Source organism: Hevea brasiliensis, chromosome 4, assembly GCF_030052815.1.
Source record: "Hevea brasiliensis isolate MT/VB/25A 57/8 chromosome 4, ASM3005281v1, whole genome shotgun sequence".
NCBI classification, from domain to species: Eukaryota; Viridiplantae; Streptophyta; class Magnoliopsida; order Malpighiales; family Euphorbiaceae; genus Hevea; species Hevea brasiliensis.
The window spans coordinates 113,309,432-113,333,010 of record NC_079496.1 but is presented as its reverse complement, the minus strand read 5'-3'; the positions used below and the strand labels follow the sequence as shown (position 1 = coordinate 113,333,010).

Sequence of the window (23,579 nt, the reverse complement as noted above, 5' to 3'; positions counted from 1 at the left end):
ATTTTAAAAAAAAAATCATTTACCTATAAAAATCATTAAAAGTTATAAACTTAAAAGCAAACCTATTTATTTTGATCATTGAAATTTTGATAATTAAGATTCTTTTCTCTTTTCCTACATTTTATAATACAACATTATCAGATATATGTATTTACTACACAAATAAACAGAATAATTTTATTATAATTTTATAGAATTTTACTTAAATGAACAGTGTATTAATGTTATTAGGTCCTTAATACAACAATAACTCTTTTGTAAGCAGCTGTGAAATGCGTGTTTTATTTCTAAAATTATATTTTTCAACATTGCTTTCTCTGTCCGGTTGCTGACCCAAGTCTTAGTGCCAGTTCGGTCTGTGGGATTAGGTCGTGACAAAGGGAAAGAGCAGGGTATTTAAACATTACTTTAAAAACATGATGGGATGTAATTTATATGATGAAAACATGATGAATGAAATAGAAGAGTGCGAATGAGTGAATTATATGACCGTAAAATTCCTGATAAAGTGAAAGGTAAGTTCTATAAAATTATGATCAGGTCAGCTATATTGTATAGAATTGAACGTTAAACATCTAAAATATAACATATCTGCAAGATGAGTATGACATACATGTGAATGTTAAAATATTTACTTAATATTATAATAATTGATAAAATTAGACATGATTACATATGCTAAAGAGAGTACATATGGCACATATTAGAGATAAAATAAAAGAAAGTCAATTAAAATGTTTGGCCATATTCAATATAGAATATCGAAATGTCCCAATACAAAACTGTAATAAGTTAGTGGTAGGATAATTGAGAAAGAGAAAAAAGAGATCTAAAATGACATAGAGAGAGTTATCAAAAGATTTACAACTTTTAAATATTAATGCAGAATTAATTTCCCATAAGATTGAATAATAAAAAATATTCATATAATTAATTGCAATTAGTTTAAAATTAAGACTTAAATGCTTGTTTGAATCATTTAACTCTATTATTATTTGATTCAAAAGAAAAGAGAAAATAAATGATTCAATTTTAATTCGAATTCAATTGAAATTAGATTAGTCTAATTTTAAATTTGAATCAGACCATGGCCGTGTACAAATGGGGTGGGAAGACATTTCCATTCACATCTTGGGGAATAAGCTGTTAGTCAATAGAGACCAAGACCCATTGAGTTGACTTGACTCGACCAAACCTCATCGGTACTTGGTTGTTTAGGAACTCACAAAGTAATGATCAACCACTTCAAATCTTTCCCACCACAACTATTTGCAAAAGCTGGGTGGAAATGAGATACGCCAATAGCTCTCCCCACCTGGTTGTTCAGTGATTCCTTTTAGTACTACTAAAATTTGACTTGAAACCTACCATTGACCAAGTAACCCCATGTAAGAGATTTTTCATAATCAAGCATTTGCTTATACACCTAACTAATCCAGCATTCTTAGTATGGATTTTCCACCTTTGACACACACAAATGTGGATTGGTAACTAAATTTTCCTAATTTCATTGTATGAATTATTATTCGTGTGTATAAAGTCAGTTTATGTTAAAAGTCCTTTCATTTGTGGAAAATCAAAATAGATTTTTGAATATATTTTATAAGAAAACTAATAAATAAAGTTTTGTAGTCACTTGTGTTAATTTTCTAAATTGAAAATTGAAAATTTAATTTTTTAATTTTTTAGTTAAAATTTCAAAAATAGTTTTTAGTTATTTTTTCACTATTTTCTTTTATAACAAAGTTAATGTTTTCCAAGTGAAAAATTAATAACTTTTCTATAACAAAAGTTATATTATAACATTGTTGATAATTAAAATTAAATTATTATGTAGAAAATATTTATTTACAATGATAATAAATTAATCATATTATTATAAAAAATAATAACACATATAAAATATGAAAAATAAATTAGTTTTTAAATATATATTTAGTGTTTCTTTATTAGAAAATAATTTTTTAAAATTATTTCCTTTAATTACTTGAAAATCTATAAAAATCAATTAACTTTTTTATGTGTATAACTTATACCAATTTCTAATAAAAGATGAAAAATAGAGAGAATGAAATGGAGAAATGTATGAATGTAAAAAGGAAGAAATATATGGACTGAGAAATAAACGACCATATATTATTAAAAAAAAAAGTTTGTTATTATAGTAAAATATAATAATAAGTATAATTGCATTTTAAAAAGACCACATATTATTAGGAAGAATTTATTTATGATTGTAAATATAATAATAAGTATGCTCAAAGATAAAATTATAAATAATAATAATAATAATAATATAATAATAATAATAATAATAATAATAAATAACAAAATCAAAAGTCAAATAATTTTCTAATTTTTTCGGATTTTTTCCCCTCTCTTGTATGCAAAAAATAATTTTTTTAATTTCTAATCTCATTTTTTTTTCTTCTCATGTTATTTTTTTTTTTTAACTCTTCCATTTGTTTTTCTAAAATTAAATAGTTTATAGTTCTCAACATATGCAAATTTTCATTATTTTTCTTACAACATTTTGCATTATTTTAAAAAAAAATTCATTTACCGTTAAAAATCATTAAAAGTTATAAACTTAAAAGCAAAACTGTCACGACCCAACCTATGGGCCGGACCGGCACTAGGACCTGGGACAGCCTAAAGCCCCCGAGGCCCGTAGTAAGCCTTAACTATTCATTAACCCAACTCTAAGGCCCATTTGGGCCCAATATCAAGAAAACAAACGGACAGAGTTCGGCCATAAAATGGACTTTCCAACGGGGAGTTTTCGACTCACCCAACCTGTAAACACAATAAACAATCCATTGGGGAGCTCAGCTCACCCTCCACATACTCATCAACATAATAATAAATGGGAGCTCAGCTCCCTCATCCAATCCATCAAACAGACTTAAAATATTAAGTTTACAGGTCCAACATGAATATAATATTACAGACCAATTTCAAATAATTACTGCTAACACATGCGGAAATTCTAGGAGTATTTAAAATTACACAAATATCGATAAACAACCTGCGAAGTATAAAAGCAGGTTAACCCAGAATAAATATCCTCCTGTGGCCTGTAAAAATTTTTGAACAGGAGTGAGCGTTCGACTCAGAGAGTAAAATATCAATTTTAACCATAATCTCTATAACTATCTAAAACAAATGCACCCTGTAGAGTGAAATGCAACATCCACATCATTTTCACATCATAACATCAAAAAGGAAATTTGGAGCACTCACACACCCTGTAGTATCAATCATAACATATGGGAGCTGATCCTATCTGACTCTCTTAAATCCAACACAGTGCGGTGAATTACTCAAGCTCGGACTTCCACTTAATAACCAAATCGAGGTCCCGAATTACTCAAGCCGTGACTACCCCTCGAAGGATCGGGTCCCGAATTACTCAAGCCGTGGATCGCCTGTCCTATCCATAGTCCACACCACATCACACGCACGCCAACGCACGCTGCTGCTCTAAATTACCACAACAACATTCATGGCACATTATGATTATGAATGCAACATAATTCGTGCCTAGAGTTTAACTACATAAATATATGCATATAAGTGATGCATGGGCATCTTGACATATAATAATATCGAAATTACAATTAAAATTAATATTTTACTCACAGACTTGTGGCAATCACTTTGTGGCGGTGGGCGGAGGAAGAAGGCTATCGGCTCACACGACAATTATATTACAATTATTTAATACAAATGACTCAATACAAATCAAGAAAAGACCCAATACGTCCTAAGTTGTGCGAAAATCGTGAGTCTCCCTATATCTAGGACCTACCCAAAGCGCAAAAGGGCTAAAAGCACTTCTATACTCACAATCCATACATCAACTTCAATCATATCACACACCCCTCTGGGCCCATCAAATCAATCATCCATCACAATACGCAAAATTTCAATTTAGTCCTTATTATTGATCATTTTTGCAAAAGCGCCCAAACAAGCTCTAAAATTATAAACTTTGCCCGCGGTCCTTAGCAATATTACTAAGCTATTGCAAAAAGAATCGTAATTTTCTAAGCTACCACGAATATTTTATGGATTTTTAATCCTATTTAAGCACTAGAAAATTACGTAAAAACTAGGTTGGGTTTACCTTTGCGATTCCGACTTGAGGACGCTCGGGGCGTCGACAATGGGGGCTAGCCAAAACCTCGGCCCAATTCGGAGACTTTTCGGTCCGCAGTGCATGCGGCGAAATTTGCGCATCCAGCGCCGAATTTCGCGAATCGAGGATACCTACGAAGCCCATAACACGGGGTTAGCACATAAATTTTTGAAATTTTCTAAGCTCATTTAATGCTCGAAATTACACTGCGAAGTTCGTGGGACCCACCAAAAGCGGTGTCGGAAAAATTCGAAATTTATGTCGTTGCGAAGCTCTCGGCGAATGGAGCGTCTGGTGGCCTCGGTTTCCTCGTGGGATTCACGGTTTTAGAAATCTAGCCCAAAAGTCGAAATGGGCTAAAATCTTCCGAGCAAAAATCGGACAAATCGCTCGATGGATTTGGCGTTCTTGGTGTCTATGGAAAGCTCTCGCCGAGTAGATGATTTTAGACACAAGACCGGTCCAATCGGTGGCGGATCGGCCGGATTTGGCCGGAGAAATCGGAGCGGCAGCAGGGAGGAGGAGAGAGAAAAGAAAGAGAAAAGAGAGGGACGGCGCTGGAGAAGAAAAAGGAAAGGAGCCGGTTCGATTCGACCGGTCCGATCCGGTCGGTTCGATTCGGCCGGTTCGATTCGAAATACAAAATTTTGAATTTTTACTCGCCTCGGGACCAAGCGAGGTCAAAAATTAGAAAAATTTCGTAAAACTCGAGAAAAATCGTAGAATTCAAATATATTTTTAGTTTTGCCACGTGGTCTTTAAATTAATTTTTAAAAATCATCAAAGTTTATATTTTGGAAAAATCGAACCCGATTTTTAAAATCCGAAAAATCTCAAAAAACAATTCCTAAAATTTAAATAAAATTAAAATACCAAAAATGCTCATAAATAATAAAATTTGGGGAGTTACAGTCTTCCCCCCTTACAGTAAATTCGTCCTCGCATTTTTACACAAGCGAATAAAACACATGATTATGCATTGAACAAGTAAGGGTACTTGCTACGCATGTCCCGCTCTGACTCCCAGGTGCACTCTTCCACTGACTGACTCTTCCACAAAACCTTAACCATAGGGATCTGTTTGGATCTCAGCTGTCTCACTTGGTAGTCCACTATGGCTCTGTCGCTCCTCAAATGTCAATTTCTCTTTTAGCTCTATCACATCCGGCTGCAGTACATGTGAAGGATTGGGAATGTATGTCCTGAGCATGGAGATGTGAAACACGGGATGAACGTGAGAAAGGTTGGGTGGTAGCTCCAACGGTGAGCAACTGCTCGGCTCTATCGGTAACCTCAAAAGGTCCGATATACCGAGGTGCCAACTTGCCCTTCTTTCCAAATCTCATGACTCCCTTCATTGGAGAAACCTTCAGGAATACATAGTCGACCACTGCAAACTCCACATCCCTCCGTCTGGGGTCTGCATAACTCTTACGCCTCTTGAAAATTGTCCTCGATCGTTCCTCGATTAAAGGAACTACCTGCGAAGTGTCTTGCACTAGGTCTACATCATGCACTTTCGCTTCCCCATTTCTGTCCAACACAGAGAGACCTACACTTTCTTCCATATAATGCCTCATAGGGTGCCAACCCTATCTTTGGAGTGATAATCGTTGTTGTAGGCAAACTCCACGAGCTAGTTGCTCATCCCATCGACCTCCAAAATCCAAGACACTCATGCGAAGCATGTCTTCGATGTTTGGATCGTCCTTTCAATTTGTCCGTCTGTCGAGGGTGGAAGGTCATCTTGAAGTTCAATCTGTGCCAAGTGCCTCCTGCAACTTTCTCCAAAACCAGAAGTGAAGGGCCCTCTGTCGGATATTATGGGCCGGAACTCCATGCAATCGACTATTTCTCGAATATAGAGCCGGGCATCTTGTGCCCACAGTATGTAGTCTTCTGAGTAAGAAGTGAGCTGATTTGGTCGAGCGGTCTACAATTACCCATATCGAATCATATCCTCGCGTGGTACGAGGCAACCTATCCACAAAATCCATAGTGATCATTTCCCACTTCCATTCGGGATAGGGAGCTCTTGCAGCTTCACGACGGTCTCTGGTGTTCAAACTTCACCTTCTGACAAGTCAAGCACTTGGACACAAAGTCTGCGATGTCTCTCTTCATGCCATTCCACCAATAGCTATCTTTCACATCATGGTTCATCTTGGTGGAACCTGGATGGACACTGTAAAGTGTGTAGTGTGCCTCTTGCATGATTTCATTTCTGAGATTGTCCACATCGGGCACACATATCCTAGAACCTTGCACTAGGGCGCCATCATTGGCAAATCCAAACTCACCACCTTCGCCTTGCTGTACTCTTTCTATGATCTTCATCAATTGTTGGTCTCTATGCTGGGAAACTCTAACTCTGTCCCTCAAGTCTGGCCTCACTGAAAAGTGAGCCAACAATACCCCCTCATCTGACAGATCTAGGATTAAACCTTGATCCATCAACTCATGTACCTCCCGAATCAACGGTCTCTTCTCTACTGAAATGTGCGCCAAACTGCTAGAAGATTTTCTGCTCAGAGCATCTGCCACAACATTGGCCTTCCCAGGGTGGTACTGGATGGTGCAATCATAGTCTTTCAGAAGCTCCATCCACCTCCTCTGTCTTAAGTTTAAATCCCTCTGCTGGAAGATGTACTTCAAACTTTTGTGGTCGGTGTATATCTCGCACACTTCACCATACAGATAGTGTCTCCAGATCTTTAGTGCAAAGATTACAGCCGCCATTTCCAAATCATGGGTGGGGTAGTTCTGCTCATGCCTCTTCAGCTGTCTTGAAGCATAAGCCACTACCTTTCCATTCTGCATCAACACACACCCTAGGCCAACTCTGGAGGCGTCATAGTACACGGTGTATCCTTCACCCTCATAGGTAGTGTTAACACAGGGGCAGTGGTTAGACACTCCTTATCCTCATCATTATAACTGACTCTATCGAGCTCTCTTCCTGTCCTTTGCATCTTATCCACTTCCCTTTTCCTATTTTTGGTATTGTTGGTATCATTTCAACCTGCTGTACTTATTCCTTAATTTTAGTCCTATCTCATCCTTACACCTTTTCCTTCAAAGATGTCTATCCCATCATCAACTTTAACTTTCTTTTTATTTCTTAGTCTTATCTTGAATACTAGTTTCATTACTTCAAGAATTCTAACCCTATGATTTACTCCTACCAGCACATTCTTCACCTTATGTAACACTTATAATTACCCATAGAAATTTTTTTTTTCTTGTATCCCCTTTTTTCCAACTTAACTATCAGAACATTATCATTCCCTATCAGCCTTAGTAGGAAATTGCTTATCCTGGATGAATATGAGCCCCATAAACTATAAGTTCCATCTGAACTAACACGGCTGTAGGAAATATGTGTCATGCCTTAATTCCAAACAAGATACTTCACGTGTTCATTCTCCTTAATATAATCATATATCATGCCCATAGCTATCTAAACTTCAACCTCAAATTACCCATCACAACAATTTCATCTATTGAATCTCAACCATAAATAGTACTTCCTCCAACTCATAGTTTAAAGCAGTTACAAGCCTTAGTAGCTAACTCAATTTAACTCTGTCATTACTCATTCGTCCTTTCATACTTAATACTAGGTATGCACTTACTGTCATTCTCATATCAGGAAATTATGTATGAATTTGTGCCTACTAAACTCTCAATAACTAGGTCTCCTTGACTCAGTTTTTGTTCCTTATATAACCTTCTAGAACCAAAAGCACAAGCTAAACTTGAAAAGAAAGAAAATATCCTCTTATATTCAACTACACCCGATTGTCATATTATAACGTTTCACCTAAGTTTCTTGGTCTTTATCTCCAAATTTCATCATCTCCTAGCACAATTATGCTCTACCTATAAGTTATCATCTGCATAAACCCTTTACCGTACAATTTTCCTTCTTGACATAATATTTTATAATTTATTAACTTTACTTATACTCGACCTATGTTTCATATCTATCATCGTTTTTATTGTGCCCTTAACTTTTGTTGATTCCTGAAAGATTTCTCTCACTAATAAATTCTTCCAACACTAATTCCACCCTTATCTAGGGTCATTAATTTGATCCCTTAGACTGACTTTTATTCAACTTACTGCTTACTAACTTCTCTTTCTCTACCTATTTAGGTAGTCCGCAATACCATCGCACACCTTCTAACATTTACTCATTATTATTGTATTCCATACCTCCATCACTTTTCTCACTAATGTGATCCCATTTTGGGTTTTCCATCCTTGTCATTCTCCTTGCCAAGAATAACACTTAGCCTATCCTATATCTTAACTTTGTTTCTTTTATTATGCGCTCTTTAGGTTGTCCTTTCATTTATTTCCTTTGTCTTACCCAAAATAGAACTTGACTATTCTATCCCTGGTTCCATTCTTCTTCCTAACATAATAGCTGTACTTGCTAACTATATCTTTTAGAGTCTCTATCGCGTTATCATATGTCTGTGCTACTCAGATTTGGTCCTTTGACCACTCTAGCTAGTACTTCCACTAGCATTTAGATTATATTGCATCTGCAATCAATTGCCCAAACTTTCATTCTGCACTTTCTTTATCCATTGGCCTTCTGTGATTTATCTTCGCTAATTTATTACTCTTAACACTATTATAATTAGATTATACTATTGTTTTGAATAATTTGAAATTAGAAAGGAACTCAGCAAATTACAGTCATACTTTTATTGTATGATCTCTATTCTTATCCTTTAACTTACATAATACCCTTAATACCTCGAGAACTGATTCTGCAGTAATTTTATTTATTATTATTTTTATTATTATTATTATTATTATTTTCCATGTTTACTCAATTCCAAAACTTAAGATTTCGGGCACCCAAACCCGTCATCCAATTCAAAGGATTTACATCCATCGTGATCTGATTATATATGATTCCTATAATGGAACTTGTATCCTCTCCAGGATACCCGAGCCAACTACTATCTACCACACTCTACAGTCCCATCTGGGACACTATTCCATAAGTCATCATTATCAGTAATAACCTTCGATCCATTCTGAAAAGATAGGACTATATCCTAACTTGCTGCAACAAAGGTACTACATCTACCACCTTGCCAGAACCATGTCAAGTTAATGACTCTTTTATCATATTATAGCTCTATAAATCATCAATTCATAGTTTCGACCTTCTCTAGGTAGTAGAGTTGTACTTTATTCCATACTGATACACACAAGGTATACAATTCTCACTCTATAAGTGTCACCTTTACTTTGCAACTAGTCCGAAACCTGCAGTGTCCGATGGCAACTCTTGATGAAACTCTAGCTCATGCTGGGGTAACTGAGTCACTGACTCTAGTTATCACCCAACTGTGACCTTTCAATATTCTAACTCTAAACTCTTAGCCAGGAGTTCCCAACTCCTCTGCAAATATAGAACTCTGTTCTGGCATAACTGTACCAAAACAGAAGCCATCTCAAACACCCTCATTATGGAGCACCACGGGGATGCACGCAGCTCTACACAATAATCTCATGTCGATGCATGTCTGCGACTTACGGAGGCGGACATCGAGAATATTGTATAGTTACTACGATACGTCTGACGGACTAGGTCTCCTAATTTCTTATCTCTCCTGAATCTTCTATTATCACAAACTTATTACATTTGGGTCATCTACGATGTTGCCGGTGAGTGGTATCCTCATCCTTATCTAGGGCAACTGTACTTTTAAGACTCACTTTTATGTACTCGTGTCTTACAGGAAATGGGCACACCATTTAAACCCATACTGACAAAAATATAACATTTCTTGGAGTACGTATCCTCATGATAGATCTCACATGTCTACTAACTCTATTTCACATTTCTGTGTACTCCACGAAAATCAAGACACTAACTGAGGTAATCTTATATTTCCCGAGGTATAACGTAGAATCTAGAAACAAAGAAATACAGGAAAAGACGAAACAGAATCTTATACTCCGCATGTGACTCCTAGTAGACTCTTCCCAACACTTAGATAATTTTTCCCTATGAATCTGGAGCCTAAGCTCTGATACCACATTTGTCACGACCCAACCTATGGGCCGGACCGGCACTAGGACCTGGGCCAGCCTAAAGCCCCCGAGGCCCGTAGTAAGCCTTAACTATTCATTAACCCAACTCTAAGGCCCATTTGGGCCCAATATCAAGAAAACAAGCGGACAGTCCGCCATAAAATGGACTTTCCAACGGGAGTTTTCGACTCACGACACTGTAAACACAATAAACAATCCATTGGGAGCTCGGCTCACCCTCCACATACTCATCAACATAATAATAAATGGGAGCTCGGCTCCTCATCCAATCCATCAAACGGACTTAAAATATTAAGTTTACAGTCCAACATGAATATAATATTACGGACCAATTTCAAATAATTCTCGCTAACACATGCGGAAATTCTAGGAGTAAATAAAATTACACAAATATCGATAAACAACTGCGAAGTATAAAAGCGAGTTAACCTGAATAAATATCCTCCTGTGGCTGTAAAATTTTTGAACAGGGAGTGGCGTTCGACTCAGAGAGTAAAATATCAATTTTAACCATAATCTCTATAACTATCTAAAACTAATGCACCCTGTAGAGTGAAATGCAACATCCACATCATTTTCACATCATAACATCAAAAAGGAAATTTGGAGCACTCACACACCCTGTAGTATCAATCATAACATATGGGAGTGATCCCTATCTGACTCTCTTAAATCCAACTTGGTGCGGTAATTACTCAAGCTCGGACTTCCACTTAATAACCAAATCGAGGGTCCCTGAATTACTCAAGCCGTGACTACCCCTCGAAGGATCGGGTCCCATGAATTACTCAAGCGTGATCGCCTGTCCTATCCATAGTCCACACCACATCACACGCACGCCAACGCACGCACACTGCTCCAAATTACCACAACAACATTCATGGCACATTAACAGTTATGAATGCAACATAATTCGTGCCTAGAGTTTAACTACATAAATATATGCATATAAGTGATGCATGGGCATGCTGACATATAATAATATCGAAATTACAATTAAAATTAATATTTTACTCACAGACTTGACGGCAATCACTGTGGCGGCTGGGCGGAGGAAGAAGGCTATCCCGGCTCACCTGACAATTATATTACAATTATTTAATACAAATGACTCAATACAAATCAAGAAAAGACTCAATACGTCCTAAGTCATGCCGAAAATCCGGCAGAGTCTCCCCTATACCTAGGACCTACCCAAACTGCAAAAGGGCTAAAAACGCACTTCTATACTCACAATCCATACATCAACAGTTCAATCATATCACACAGCCCCTCCTGGGCCCATCAAATCAATCATCCATCACAATACGCAAAATTTCAATTTAGTCCTTATTATTGATCATTTTTGCAAAAACTGCCCAAACAAGCTCTAAAAATTATAAAACTTTGCCCCGCGGTCCTTAGCAATATTACTAAGCTATTGCAAAAAGAATCGTAATTTTCTAAGCTACCACGAATATTTTATGGATTTTTAATCCTATTTAAGCACTAGAAAATTACGTAAAAACTAGGTTCGGGTTTACCTTTGCCGATTCCGACTTCGGGGACGCGCTCGGGGCATCTGACAATGGGGGGCTAGCCAAAACCTCGGCCCAATTCGGAGACTTTTCCGGTAACGGATCTGTCTGGCCCGAAATTTGCAAACTCGATCAACTGTCGAATTTCCGCGAATCGAGAATACCTACACGAAGCCCATAACACGGGGGTTAGTACATAAATTTTTCAGAATTTTCTAAGCTCATTTAATGCTCGAAATTACACGCTGCGAAGTTCGTGGGACCCACCGAAAAAGCGGTGTCGGAAAAATTGAAATTTATGTCGTTGCGAAGCTCTCGACGAATGGAGCGTCTTTGGTGGCCTCGGTTTCCTCGTGGGATTCACGGTTTTTGAGAAATCTAGCCCAAAAGTCGAAAAGGGCTCAAATATTCCCGACCAAAAATCGGACAAAACGCACGATGGATTTCGGCGTTCTTGGTGTCTAGTGAAAGCACTCGCCGAGTAGATGATTTTAGACATAAGACCCGGTCAATCGGTGGCCGGATCGGCGGTTGGCGAGCTGGAGCGGCAGCGCGAGGAGGAGAGAGAAAAGAAAGAGAAAAGAGAGGGACGACGTGCGCGGGAGAAGAAAAAGGAAAGGGAGCCGGTTCGATTCGACCGGTCCGATCCGGTCCGGTTCGATTCGGCCGGTTCGATTCGAAATACAAAATTTTAAATTTTTACTCTGCCTCGGGACCGAAAACGAGGTCCAAAAATTCCGAAAAAATTCCGTAAAACTCAGAAAAATACGTAGACTCCAAATATATTTTTAGTTTTGCCACGTGGTCTTTAAATTAATTTTTAAAAATCATCAAAGTTTATATTTTCGGAAAATCGAACCCGATTTTTAAAATCCAAAAAATCTCAAAAAAATTCCTAAAATTTAAATAAAATTAAAATATCAAAAATACTCATAAATAATAAAATTTGGGGTGTTACAAAAACTATTTATTTTGATCATTTGATCATTGAAATTCTGATAATTAAGATTCTTTTCTCTTTTCCTACATTTTATAATACAACATTATCAGATATATTTATTTACTACACAAATATACAGAATAATTTTATTATAATTTTATAGAATTTTACTTAAATGAACAGTGTTTTAATGTTATTAGATCTTTTGTAAGCAGCTGTGAAATGTATATTTTATTTTTAAAATTATATTTTTCAACATTGCTTTCTCTCTAATATTTTAATTAAGATTTCATCCATCTTGTGAAAACTTGAGAAGTTTTGCATTTACTTTTGAAAGCTGAGTATTGGAATCTATAAATAAAAAAAATAATAATAATTTTTTGTTTATTGAAATGTAATTTAAATTGATTTAAAATTTAGGTGGCTTAATTTTGTAATCCAATTTTTTAGGTTGTCATTTTTTTTTAACCTTTTCCTCTTTAAATAATTCTATATTCTCATTATGATCCATCACTCATATTAATGAACTTACTTTGAAAGGGTTATATCAATTTTCCAAAGTTATTAAATTTCCTTTAATATATAATTTGACCATAGCCTTTTTTTTAAATTAATTTTAAATTAAATGTATCTATGGTCTCACTTAATACACTAATCTAATAAAAAATGTTTTTTAAAAAAATATATATAATCAACTTTTTAAAAATTGATTTTTTTTTATTGATATATACTCTTATCATTAAGATCGACTCATTTAATATGATAAATAATTAAATGCTCATTATCTTACTTTAAGGATTAAATATGTATTAAAAAAAGAAAGACAAATACCATTAATTTTAAATTAAAAAAAAGTTGATTAATTTTTCTTAAAATACATGTCACATATCAATTTTATAAGTACTATTTTTATAATTTTGTAAGTTTTGAACGGTGTCTGCTACTTGATGCCTTCACGTGTGAACAGTGCTTCTTGTCTCCTTCACATGCGAACAGTAAAAAGTGAACAGTACAAGATATAACAGGTAAACAGTGTCCTGTCTGGTTTTGAAATAAAGGAAGAGAAAAAAGAGAATATTACAAAAATAAAAATGATTACAAAAATTAAAATAAAAGGAAAATGAAGAGAAAATGGATAATTTTGCCGCCTTTGCCGGTTTAAAATTTTTTTTTCTTTTCTTTTTCTTTTTTTTTTTTTTTTATGGAGTGGAGCTGGGACCACTCTTTTTATCCTTCCATCATGTTTTGTATCAAAGCCTGGGGGGGGAAAAGGTTCTACTTAAGGTTCGGATTCACATTTAAACAATTTTTAGAGGTTGGTAAGATGATCTTAAGGTGAAAAGACAGCTTCTTTAGATGTGTAAACAGGCCTGGGTTGTAAGTCCCGTCTTTGTAGCCGAGAGGGCGTGTTTAGGGCAGTGATTCCTTTGGCGATTACCTCACTTAACTCAAAAGATCAACCTAGAAAAATTCTTTAAGTATGAATCCAATTTTCTGTAGGACAGTTTCTTCTTCAAACTCTTCTACCTCATCCTCCAAGTCGAGAAAGATAGTTAATAGTGAAGAAATAATAATCGAAAATTTTGAAAAATGTATAGATAATTGGGAAATTCCAAAAGTACAAAAGGATCAGATCTATCAGACTACAAAACTCAATTTTTTCAAAACTGATATCACAATCAAAACTGAAGAAAGAGATCTTCAAATTACAAAACCATTTGAGACGATTTCTCTTCTGTCTCAAAAATCCTTACAAAAACACCGTAAAAAACAATACAAATACATCCATATAGGTTTAGTCCAAGTTGGAATTAAACTGCTTACAAAAGAAGGGTTGAACACCTCAATCCTAGCAGTTCTTAGAGATACTAGGTTCATAAACTTCCAGGACTCCTTGCTTAGTTCAGTCGAGTCTAGTTTATGCAGTGGACCAATATCTTTTGATTGCTATCCAAATTTTACTGTTTCGTTAAACAACAGTAATATTACAAAATTCCTTGTTTTACAAATCAAAACTCACAATTACAAAATGCTTGAAGGATCTATTCCTCTTGTACTGATTTACAAAATCCATTACAAAGCTATGGTTTCTGCTTTTGCCACAAAACATAAGTTTCAAAGTAAAAGAGGAGAAACTTTGCTTTTATAAACTGATCTTACAAAATCCAACACTGTAATCCCTAGATCTATCCAATGGAAGGACATAACCCTACCAGAAGAATGGATTTTAGAAGGTGCAGTAGAACCAGAATCTTTAAAAATAGTTGAGCCAAACGTTCAACTGAGGCAAATAACCCAATATGACGATGGAAGAGTCAGCCTTAGCTTTAACAGAAGCCTTAGGTTTTCAGATGATTCCTCAACGTCCAGTACTGTAGATACAGGAAGAGTGTCTTATATACCTTCTGTCATTAGTTTGCCTGTTACAAAACCAGTTGGAATACAAAATATTCAACCTAGGTATTTTACCTCAGATTTACTTAGCTCTTCTAGGTTTTCTACTTCAGAAATACCTAGATCCACTTTACAAAATGTAGATTACTCTACAAATGTTTCACATCCAGTTTATACAAATTTACAAAACGAGTCTGTTCAGGATGAAACCCAAACAGAATCAGAACCTACTTCTTCTACCTTTTCAGCCATTACAGAAAATGTAAACCATGAACTTAATGTGCTTGAAAAAGAGTTTGAAGTAGACAAACAATATTTGCATGACGATTTTTATTCTCCTAAAAATCATAAAAAGAAAATGTGGTTTTTCAAAAAATTCAATGATCAAAGAAAAGAAATTCAAAAGGAATATTATGACTTTATACACTAACATAAAGTTCATATTCTTTTCTTTGATTGGTTTGAGATGTATGCTAAACAGCATAACATTTCATATCCATTTTCCAAAACTCCAAAAACTTTCAAAAAATCAAATCCAGTTTCAAAACCTTCCCAAATTTCAAAACCTAAACAACAGGAGTCAGAAGATAATCAATCGGAGTTCATTAAGGCTTTAAGAGCTCTTCTAAAGAAAATAGAGGAAAAACTGTCTGTTAATCCTGTTACTGTTAGAAACAAAATTCCTGAATGGGAAATTTCAGTTGGTAGAAAAATACAATCTGAACATCCTCCTCTTAGGAAATTAAAAATTCCCCATTTAGAACAAACTGTAGAAGCAGCCCCTTACAAAATTCCAAATGAAAATGATTCTGTGAATATAAAAAACATTGTTCTACAAAATAATTTTACAAATGCCCATTTGCATACCATAGGTAAGCAATTACAAAAAATGAAACAAAACCAACAGGCTACAGTTTCCCAAATTGAAACTAAGCTAGATACAAAATTGAAAAACCCAATCTTCAAACCATTCCAAGTTTCCAAAAATATTCAAAAAGATTTACAAAACAATAGCAATTCTGAATTCATCCAAGCTTTGAGAGACATGAAGACTAGGCTAGAAGCTTCAATTTCTACTCCAGTAGCACCTGAAACACCTCAAACTTCCCAAAGGAGTGTCAATATAATTGAGGAAGATTCAGATTCAGATGTCCAAAGCCAAGAAAATCAGCCCATCCAAACTAAAGAAATTCAGTCTTCAAAACCTTTACAAATCAATAGACTTTATTGGCCGCGGGTAGCAACACCCCTCCTAATAACAGCTCCAGACTTAGGCATAGAAAATAGATCTGAAATCCTAACCCAGTCTAAATTCAATGCCTCTACTGTCTATGAATGGAACATAGATGGTATGTCTGAATACAACATCTTGAATTTACTCCAGCAAATGACTATGGCAGCAAATGCTTATAAAACCCAAACTGGAACCCCAGACAGAGTTATTGCTGAACTCCTCATTGTAGGATTCTCAGGATAGCTCAAAGGATGGTGGGATTATCATCTCACAAACCTATAAAAATCTGAGATTTTAGAATCCATACAAACTCAAGAAGATGGCGTGCTAATTCTTGATGAGTTAGGCCAACCAATCCCAGATGCAGTAGCCACCTTGATAGTAACAATCTCCTTACATTTCGTAGGTGACCTATCTCATCTTAAGGATAAGAATGCCGAACTCCTTTCAAATCTTAGATGCAAAAAACTGAGTGATTTTCAGTATTACAAAAACACTTTCCTTACTAGGGTAATGCTTAGAGAAGATTCTAATCAGCCCTTTTGGAAAGAAAAATTCCTTGCAGGACTTCCGACCCTTTTAGGAGAAAAAGTTAGGAATAAAATCAAGGAAGCATTTGGAAATCAAATCCCGTATGATAAATTAACCTATGGTGAAACTAGTCAGTCTCACTCAAAAAGAAGGTTTAAAAATTTGTCAGGATTTGAAATTACAAAAACATCTGAAATGGGAAATGAGAAAAACTCGCCAAGAGTTAGGATCTTTCTCCAAACAATTTGAAATAGGAACCAAAAACCCTACTCCAGACTGTGGAGGAAGTTGTAGCAGAAAACCTTACAAAAAATCATTCCAAAAATACAAAAACTCTTCAAAACCAGAAAAAGATTCCTATTACAAAAAACTTCCAAAAAAGACTAGTAAACCTAGTCCTCAATCCAAATCAAAGATCAAAAAGTTAACTTGCTACAAATGTGGTAACAAAGGCCACACTGCAAATTTTTGCAAGTTAAATAAAAAACTTCATGAGTTACAATTAGAAAAAGAAGTTATTAATAAGATAACTGCTCTTTTAATTAAAACCGAAGGTAAGTCCAATAATTCTGAACCCACAGAAAATGAAGAAGGATTATAAATTGATGAATTAATCACAAGTTTATCATCCAGTTCTGATTCTAAAATAGAAAATGAACTGTATACAAAACCAAAATTGAAAATCAATGTTCTTTCAAAAGACTAGAAGTTACTCTTAGAAATCCTTACACAGGTTGAAGATTCTCAACTACAAAAGGAATTTTTAGGAAAACTTTTAAAAACCTTTGAAGAACAACCAATACAAAAATCTTCTATTCTGCCCTCTATTGCAAAAAACACATATGACCTTACGGCCATATTGGGTAGAAAGAAGACTTCAAAACAATCAACTGTTTCAGTCCAAAGCCTCTAAGAAGAAATAAAAGCTGTTAAGATTGAGCTTAATGAGCTTAAAGAAAAACAGGCACAGGACTCAGAAACACTTCAAAAATTACTTTCAAAACAAATCAATGAAGAAGTCGAAGAAGAAGATGAAGAAAATACTTTAGAAATTCAAAATCTTGAAAAACCTACAAAAGAATTTCTCTTCATCCTTAATGAGATTTCTTCCAGAAAATATTTGATTCGAATTTCTATAGTTTTTTCAAAAGATTTCAAAATTGATACAATTGCCTTGTTTGATACAGGTGCAGATTTAAATTGTATTAAAGAAGGCGTTGTTCCAAAGAAATTCCAAGAAAAAACTACTGAAAACCTTTCAGCTTCAAACAATTCCAAAATCAAAATTAATTACAAAACCGAGGCTTCAATAGCTAATTCAAATCTTCTTCTAAAAACTTTATTTGTTTTAATAAAAGATATCAGTCATAGTGTCATTTTAGGAACTCCATTCATCAATTTAATTACTCCCTACAGAGTCAACTATGATAGTATTTCTTTTAAAGCAAAAAATCAAAACCTTGTTTTCGCTTTTGTTGAAAAACCCAAAACAAAGAATTTGAATATCATAAAGGCTTATTCCATTTTTGATAATCAAATAAATGTTTTGGAACAGGAAACAAGACAACATTTACAAAAAGAAATTTCTTTAAACGAGCTTGTTTTCAAAAATCAATTTTTTGATTACTACTTATTACAAACTAACCCTTGTGAGTTTTTGCAGATGGCAGAATCATCCAACAATGGTGATTTAGTCCACTTTGGACCAATAGTCCTCTCCAAAACTCCTGCTAAAAAATTTAGAATTAATGTAGCCAGAACTGTATATATTCCCACGGAAAGGCACCAATGTTTATTAGACAATCTTTGGACTTTAATACAAAACAAAAGGTTGGGAGTAACAGAGCTCAATGCACTTTGTATTGAGTTTGAGGAAGCTAATAAATATGTAGCTGACCTCCTTAGAAGAATTAAATATCATGAAGATCATATCATGGTAGCTCAATCATTCATTGAGTTTTTACAAAACCAAATTTTATACAAATCCATTACATCCAGAATTAGTCCATCAGATCCATCCACTTCTAACCAAAATCATCACCTTGAATTACAAAAACAAGAATTTCAAGGCCTAGGATCCCCACTGGATTCTAGTGTAAGAATTCAAAAGCGAAGTACTGAAGGCCTAAGATTCCCACTGGATTCTAGTGTAAAATTATCATTGGCCCCACTGGTCAATGTGAAAAATTATCACCACAGTGAAGTCCTTTTTGCTTCACTTGGTGCCAATAGGTCCTTAGAACATTTTCAAACCCGTTATCTTTCGAAGAAATTCAGGCAACAAGTTCTCAATGGTCTTCCTCAAGAGATCCGCGAGCAGATCCTACAAAACATCATCCAGTCCAGAACCAAAGAACAGCTGGATGTTCTCCAAAAATGTCTCAATTTTATAAAAATCAATTAGCAAGGTCACAATGGATGGTCATGGGAATGGGAGTACTATTCAAAATTCCGTTTTCATTGCACTCAGGAACATGCTAACAGATATCCTCTGTGCTATCCAGATTGTGAACACAGCTTAGATTTTAGCATCCCCCACTTCAAAACCACTCAGATGTCTAGAACTCGATATCTAGACGCCAGAGAACTATTCAAATGGAGTATGTTAGCTGGAGTCCGAGTCACAAGATCTGATTGTGAAATGATAAGGTTTTTGGGAAATAGAGTCCTTCAAGAAGTCAGAAGACTATTATTCTGCCAAAAACCAGTCAACATACAAATCATTTCAACACCTCCAGAAGTATTAGCAAATGGAGAGCTACAACAAGTGATCCATTACTTCTACCTGGATACAAAACTTCCTCCTCTCTATCATCTTCCGGATTGGCCATGCAATCACGAAGACCATTTCGTCCAACTCAACAAATGGCGAGCAAAGACAGTCATCGAAAACTGGCAAAAACACCGATATCCAGAATATACACTAGTCCATACGGGTACATATTCTCGGATATATGTTCACTATGAACATTTGCCAAGTCCAAAACCCTTTCATATTGAAACGCAGTATGAAAATTACATGGTTCAATATGAAAGTTACTACGACTTATCTTCTGTCTCATTAGATAACGAAACAAGTGACGAGGAGGAGACATGGCACAACTTACAAAACAAGATGGAAGGATAAAAAGAGTGGTCCTAGCTCCACTCCATAAAAAAAAAAGAAAAGAAAAGAAAAGAAAAAGAAAAAGAAAAAGAAAAGAAAAAAATTTAAGACCAAAAAGAAAAAAAAACTTATGGCAGCAAAATTATCTATTTTCTCTTTATTTTCCTTTTATTTTAATCATTTTTATTTTTGTAATATTCTATTTTCTCTTCCTTTATTTCAAAACCAGACAGGACACTGTTCACCTGTCATATCTTGTACTGTTCACTTTTAACTGTTCGCATGTGAAGAAGACAAGAAGCACTGTTCACACGTGAAGGCATCAAGTGCCAGACACTGTTTAAAACTTACAAAATTACAAAACTGCCCTTGGACACTTCTATATAAGGAGGCAACTATCCAAGGCAAAAAGAAAGCCACTTCAAACCATTCTTCAAGCCTCTTGAGCCCAAGCTTCTCCCCTTCAAGCTTCTAAAGCCAAGAGAATCCGAAGAAGGTCCTGAAGGAGTTTCACCCCGAGGTGAAGAAAGGAGCAAGAAGGTTGATTCACTTCCCATCCTGCCCTACCTCTACCTCACCTACAAACCCTGTACTTCCTTGTAGTAGATCTTAGGAAACTCATGTGTTGAGAAACCTCTGTAAGTCCTACCCGGAATTACATCTCCAAAACCTTTGTACAAACCTTACAAATTTTATAAAGTTTTGAAGTAAGTTTTTCTTCAATTCTTTTCTTACAAAATTACAAATATTTCTTTCTTTTGCATGCATATGGTCGGTTCAACCACCTGATCTGCATAAATATACGTATATATATTCATAACGGACTAGCTCTGTCGTTGATGCATACATTTTGCATAGTCATTTAGGTCTAATTTCATAACCATTTGATTTGATTATTAGTCATTTTTAGCTAATTTCATTAGTTAATTAGTTAGTTTTTCATAATTGTCGATTTTGGATTAATTTGTAATTTTTACTTTGTTTTGTAGGAAAAATGGTGTTTTTGAAGGACTGAAGAGAAATTTTGCTATTGAGGAGTGACTTCTACAGCCAAAGATGTCAAAAACAAGTTTTCAAGCTGAAATATGCATTGACCAAATTGTGCATAACTTGCCGCATAAGCTATGCAGATCTGCATAAGGAGAAAAATCATTGTTCCAGAACCAACCGAAATGTGCATAAGGAGACTGCATAGCTTATGCACATTCACACCTCCCTTATGCACTCACGGAATTGTGCATAACCTGCACCAAGTCATGCGATTTCGCATAAGTGAACGAGAACCAGTAAAATCGCATAAGGGATCTGATAACTTATGCATCCACTTATGCTGATCCCATAAAGAGTTCATTAATGAGCTGGCAGAAGATTCCCTCAGATAATTCCTCCTAGAACACACCATTTTAGGGCTCCATGTCAGAAAAATGCTATAAATAGTCTCATTTTCCCATTTTAGAAAGGGGACAAGGAGCAGAAAAGGAAAGGAAGAGGAGAGGCAGAATTTGAAGAGTCACTTTCACCTTCCACACCATTTTCAACCAAGATTTGCAGATTTCTTTCTTTCCTTACATTTTTCTACATTTCTAGTGTTTAATTTCTTATTTCTTAGCTTAGATTAAAGCTTTATTTCCTTATAAACTCATAATATCTTGTAAGCATTATGGATAGTGAGTAGTTTGCTTTTGATTCTGGAGTAAGGGTTGTAATATTTGAGATATTTTGTGGATTTTGATTGGGTAATCCATATTTTGTGGTCTTAATGAGTTTTATTCATTTCTTGTGTGCTTAATGACATGCTTAGTGTAGGATCCCATTAAGTAATGTTCTTAATCCATGGTTGAAGCACCGAAAGGAGAAGGCCTTGTGATAGATAATCAAGAAATTAGACTTAATTAACTTAGACCTAGAAATAGGCTAAGGATTAAGAGGATTCACAGATTAATTAAAGAACTTAATGGGTCTTAATTAACTCTAAGTCCACGAAAGTAGGATTAGATTGATTAAGACACCCTTAGTCTCACTCGAAAGGGAATTCAAAGGATTTAAGAATTAATCTCCTTAAAACCCATTAGTTTCATAAGATTGGATAACCAATTTAAAATCCCAAAATAGCTCGGATATGAAATCCCGAACTCCGGAATCGCTTTTTTTTTACCATTGTTAATTTCTAATCGAATTTAATTACTTGCCATTTTGAATATTGCCATTTTTGAACTTGCTTATTTCAATTTGATGAAATTTTAGTTTAGTTAATACATTGTTAGATAGATTATTCATTTTGCACATATAGATTTCATACTCCAATACCCATTCAATCTATTGTTTTAATTTTGAAATTAGTTCAATTTAGTCAACTTTTAATATCAAAAATTCAATCATTAACACAACTCCTCGTGGGAACGATATCTTTACTATATTACTTGTACGACCCGTGCACTTGCGGTTGGGCCACATCAAGTTTTTGACGCCGTTGCCGGGGAGTTGTTTGTTTAAGATTGAATTCTTGATTACTTTAGTTGTTTATATTTTTATCTTTGTTATCTTTTCATTTTGTGTTTGTTTGTTCTTTTTCAGGTACTTTTAATCTTTTATGAGAAGAGCTAGAAGCACAAGTGATACATCCTTATTGTTCAATCCTGAAATTGAGAAATTTTGTAAAGCAAACAAGAAAGAAAACAGAAAAAGAAAAGAAGCTTTGAGAGAAACCGAAATTGAAGCAGACATGGCTGATGAAAGAATTAGAATCGGTGGTAATGCTGGAAATGGTCAAAACAATGAAAATGAAGCCCAAGGGGAAGAAGTTGTTAATGCAAATGTGCCTAGGGGAAGTATGATGGATCATGCTTTTCCACGTTTTGATGACTTGAGAGAGAGCATAGCAAGACCAAGAATTGATGCAAATAGCTACAAGATGGATTTTGGAGTTCTTCAAATGATTCAAAATTCTCAATTTGGAGGACATCCTTCTGAAAATCCACACACACACCTGAAGAAGTTTGCTATGATCTGTGACATGCAAAAACAACCTGGAGTGTCTGATGATGCAGCAAGATTGAAGCTATTCCCGTTCTCTTTGAAAGATAGAGCATTGGATTGGCTTGACTCTTTACCTCACAACTCCATTACAAATTGGGGGCAACTCACTGATGCATTTCTTGCACAATATTTTCCACCTGGAAAAACTCAAGAATTGAGGAATCAAATGACAGCTTTCAGACCAAGAGAGGATGAAACTCTTTATGAATCATGGATGAGATGGAAGGAATTAGAGAGACTATGCCCACATCATGCCATTCCGAAATGGATGATAAACCAGAATTTTTACACAAATGTCACTCCTGCAATCAGAGGAATTATTGATGCTCAAACAGGAGGAGAATTTATTATGAAGCATGAAGATGAAGCTTATGAGCTATTGGAGAAAATTGCAAAGAATACTCATCTTTGGAGTAGTCCAAGAGGACCAGCTCCAACTCAAAAAAGGCAAGCTGCTGGAATGTATGATCTTGATCCATTCAATATGATTAATGTAAAGTTTGATGCACTTACTAATGTTTTGGCTAAGAAGATGGAAGACTTGAGTATGTTGGTTAGTTCAACATCATCATATGGAAGTTTACAACAAGTGGCTT

At 35.2% G+C, this 23,579-nt stretch overlaps 1 non-coding gene across 1 annotated transcript; it reads right to left on the bottom strand.

Moving 5' to 3' along the window:
• Positions 1-23,134: 23,134 nt before the first annotated feature.
• Positions 23,135-23,241, bottom strand: LOC131179604 (small nucleolar RNA R71). The gene has a single exon (XR_009148495.1). It is a non-coding gene; the product is annotated as a small nucleolar RNA R71 (small nucleolar RNA).
• Between the last annotated feature and the right edge of the window lie 338 nt (positions 23,242-23,579).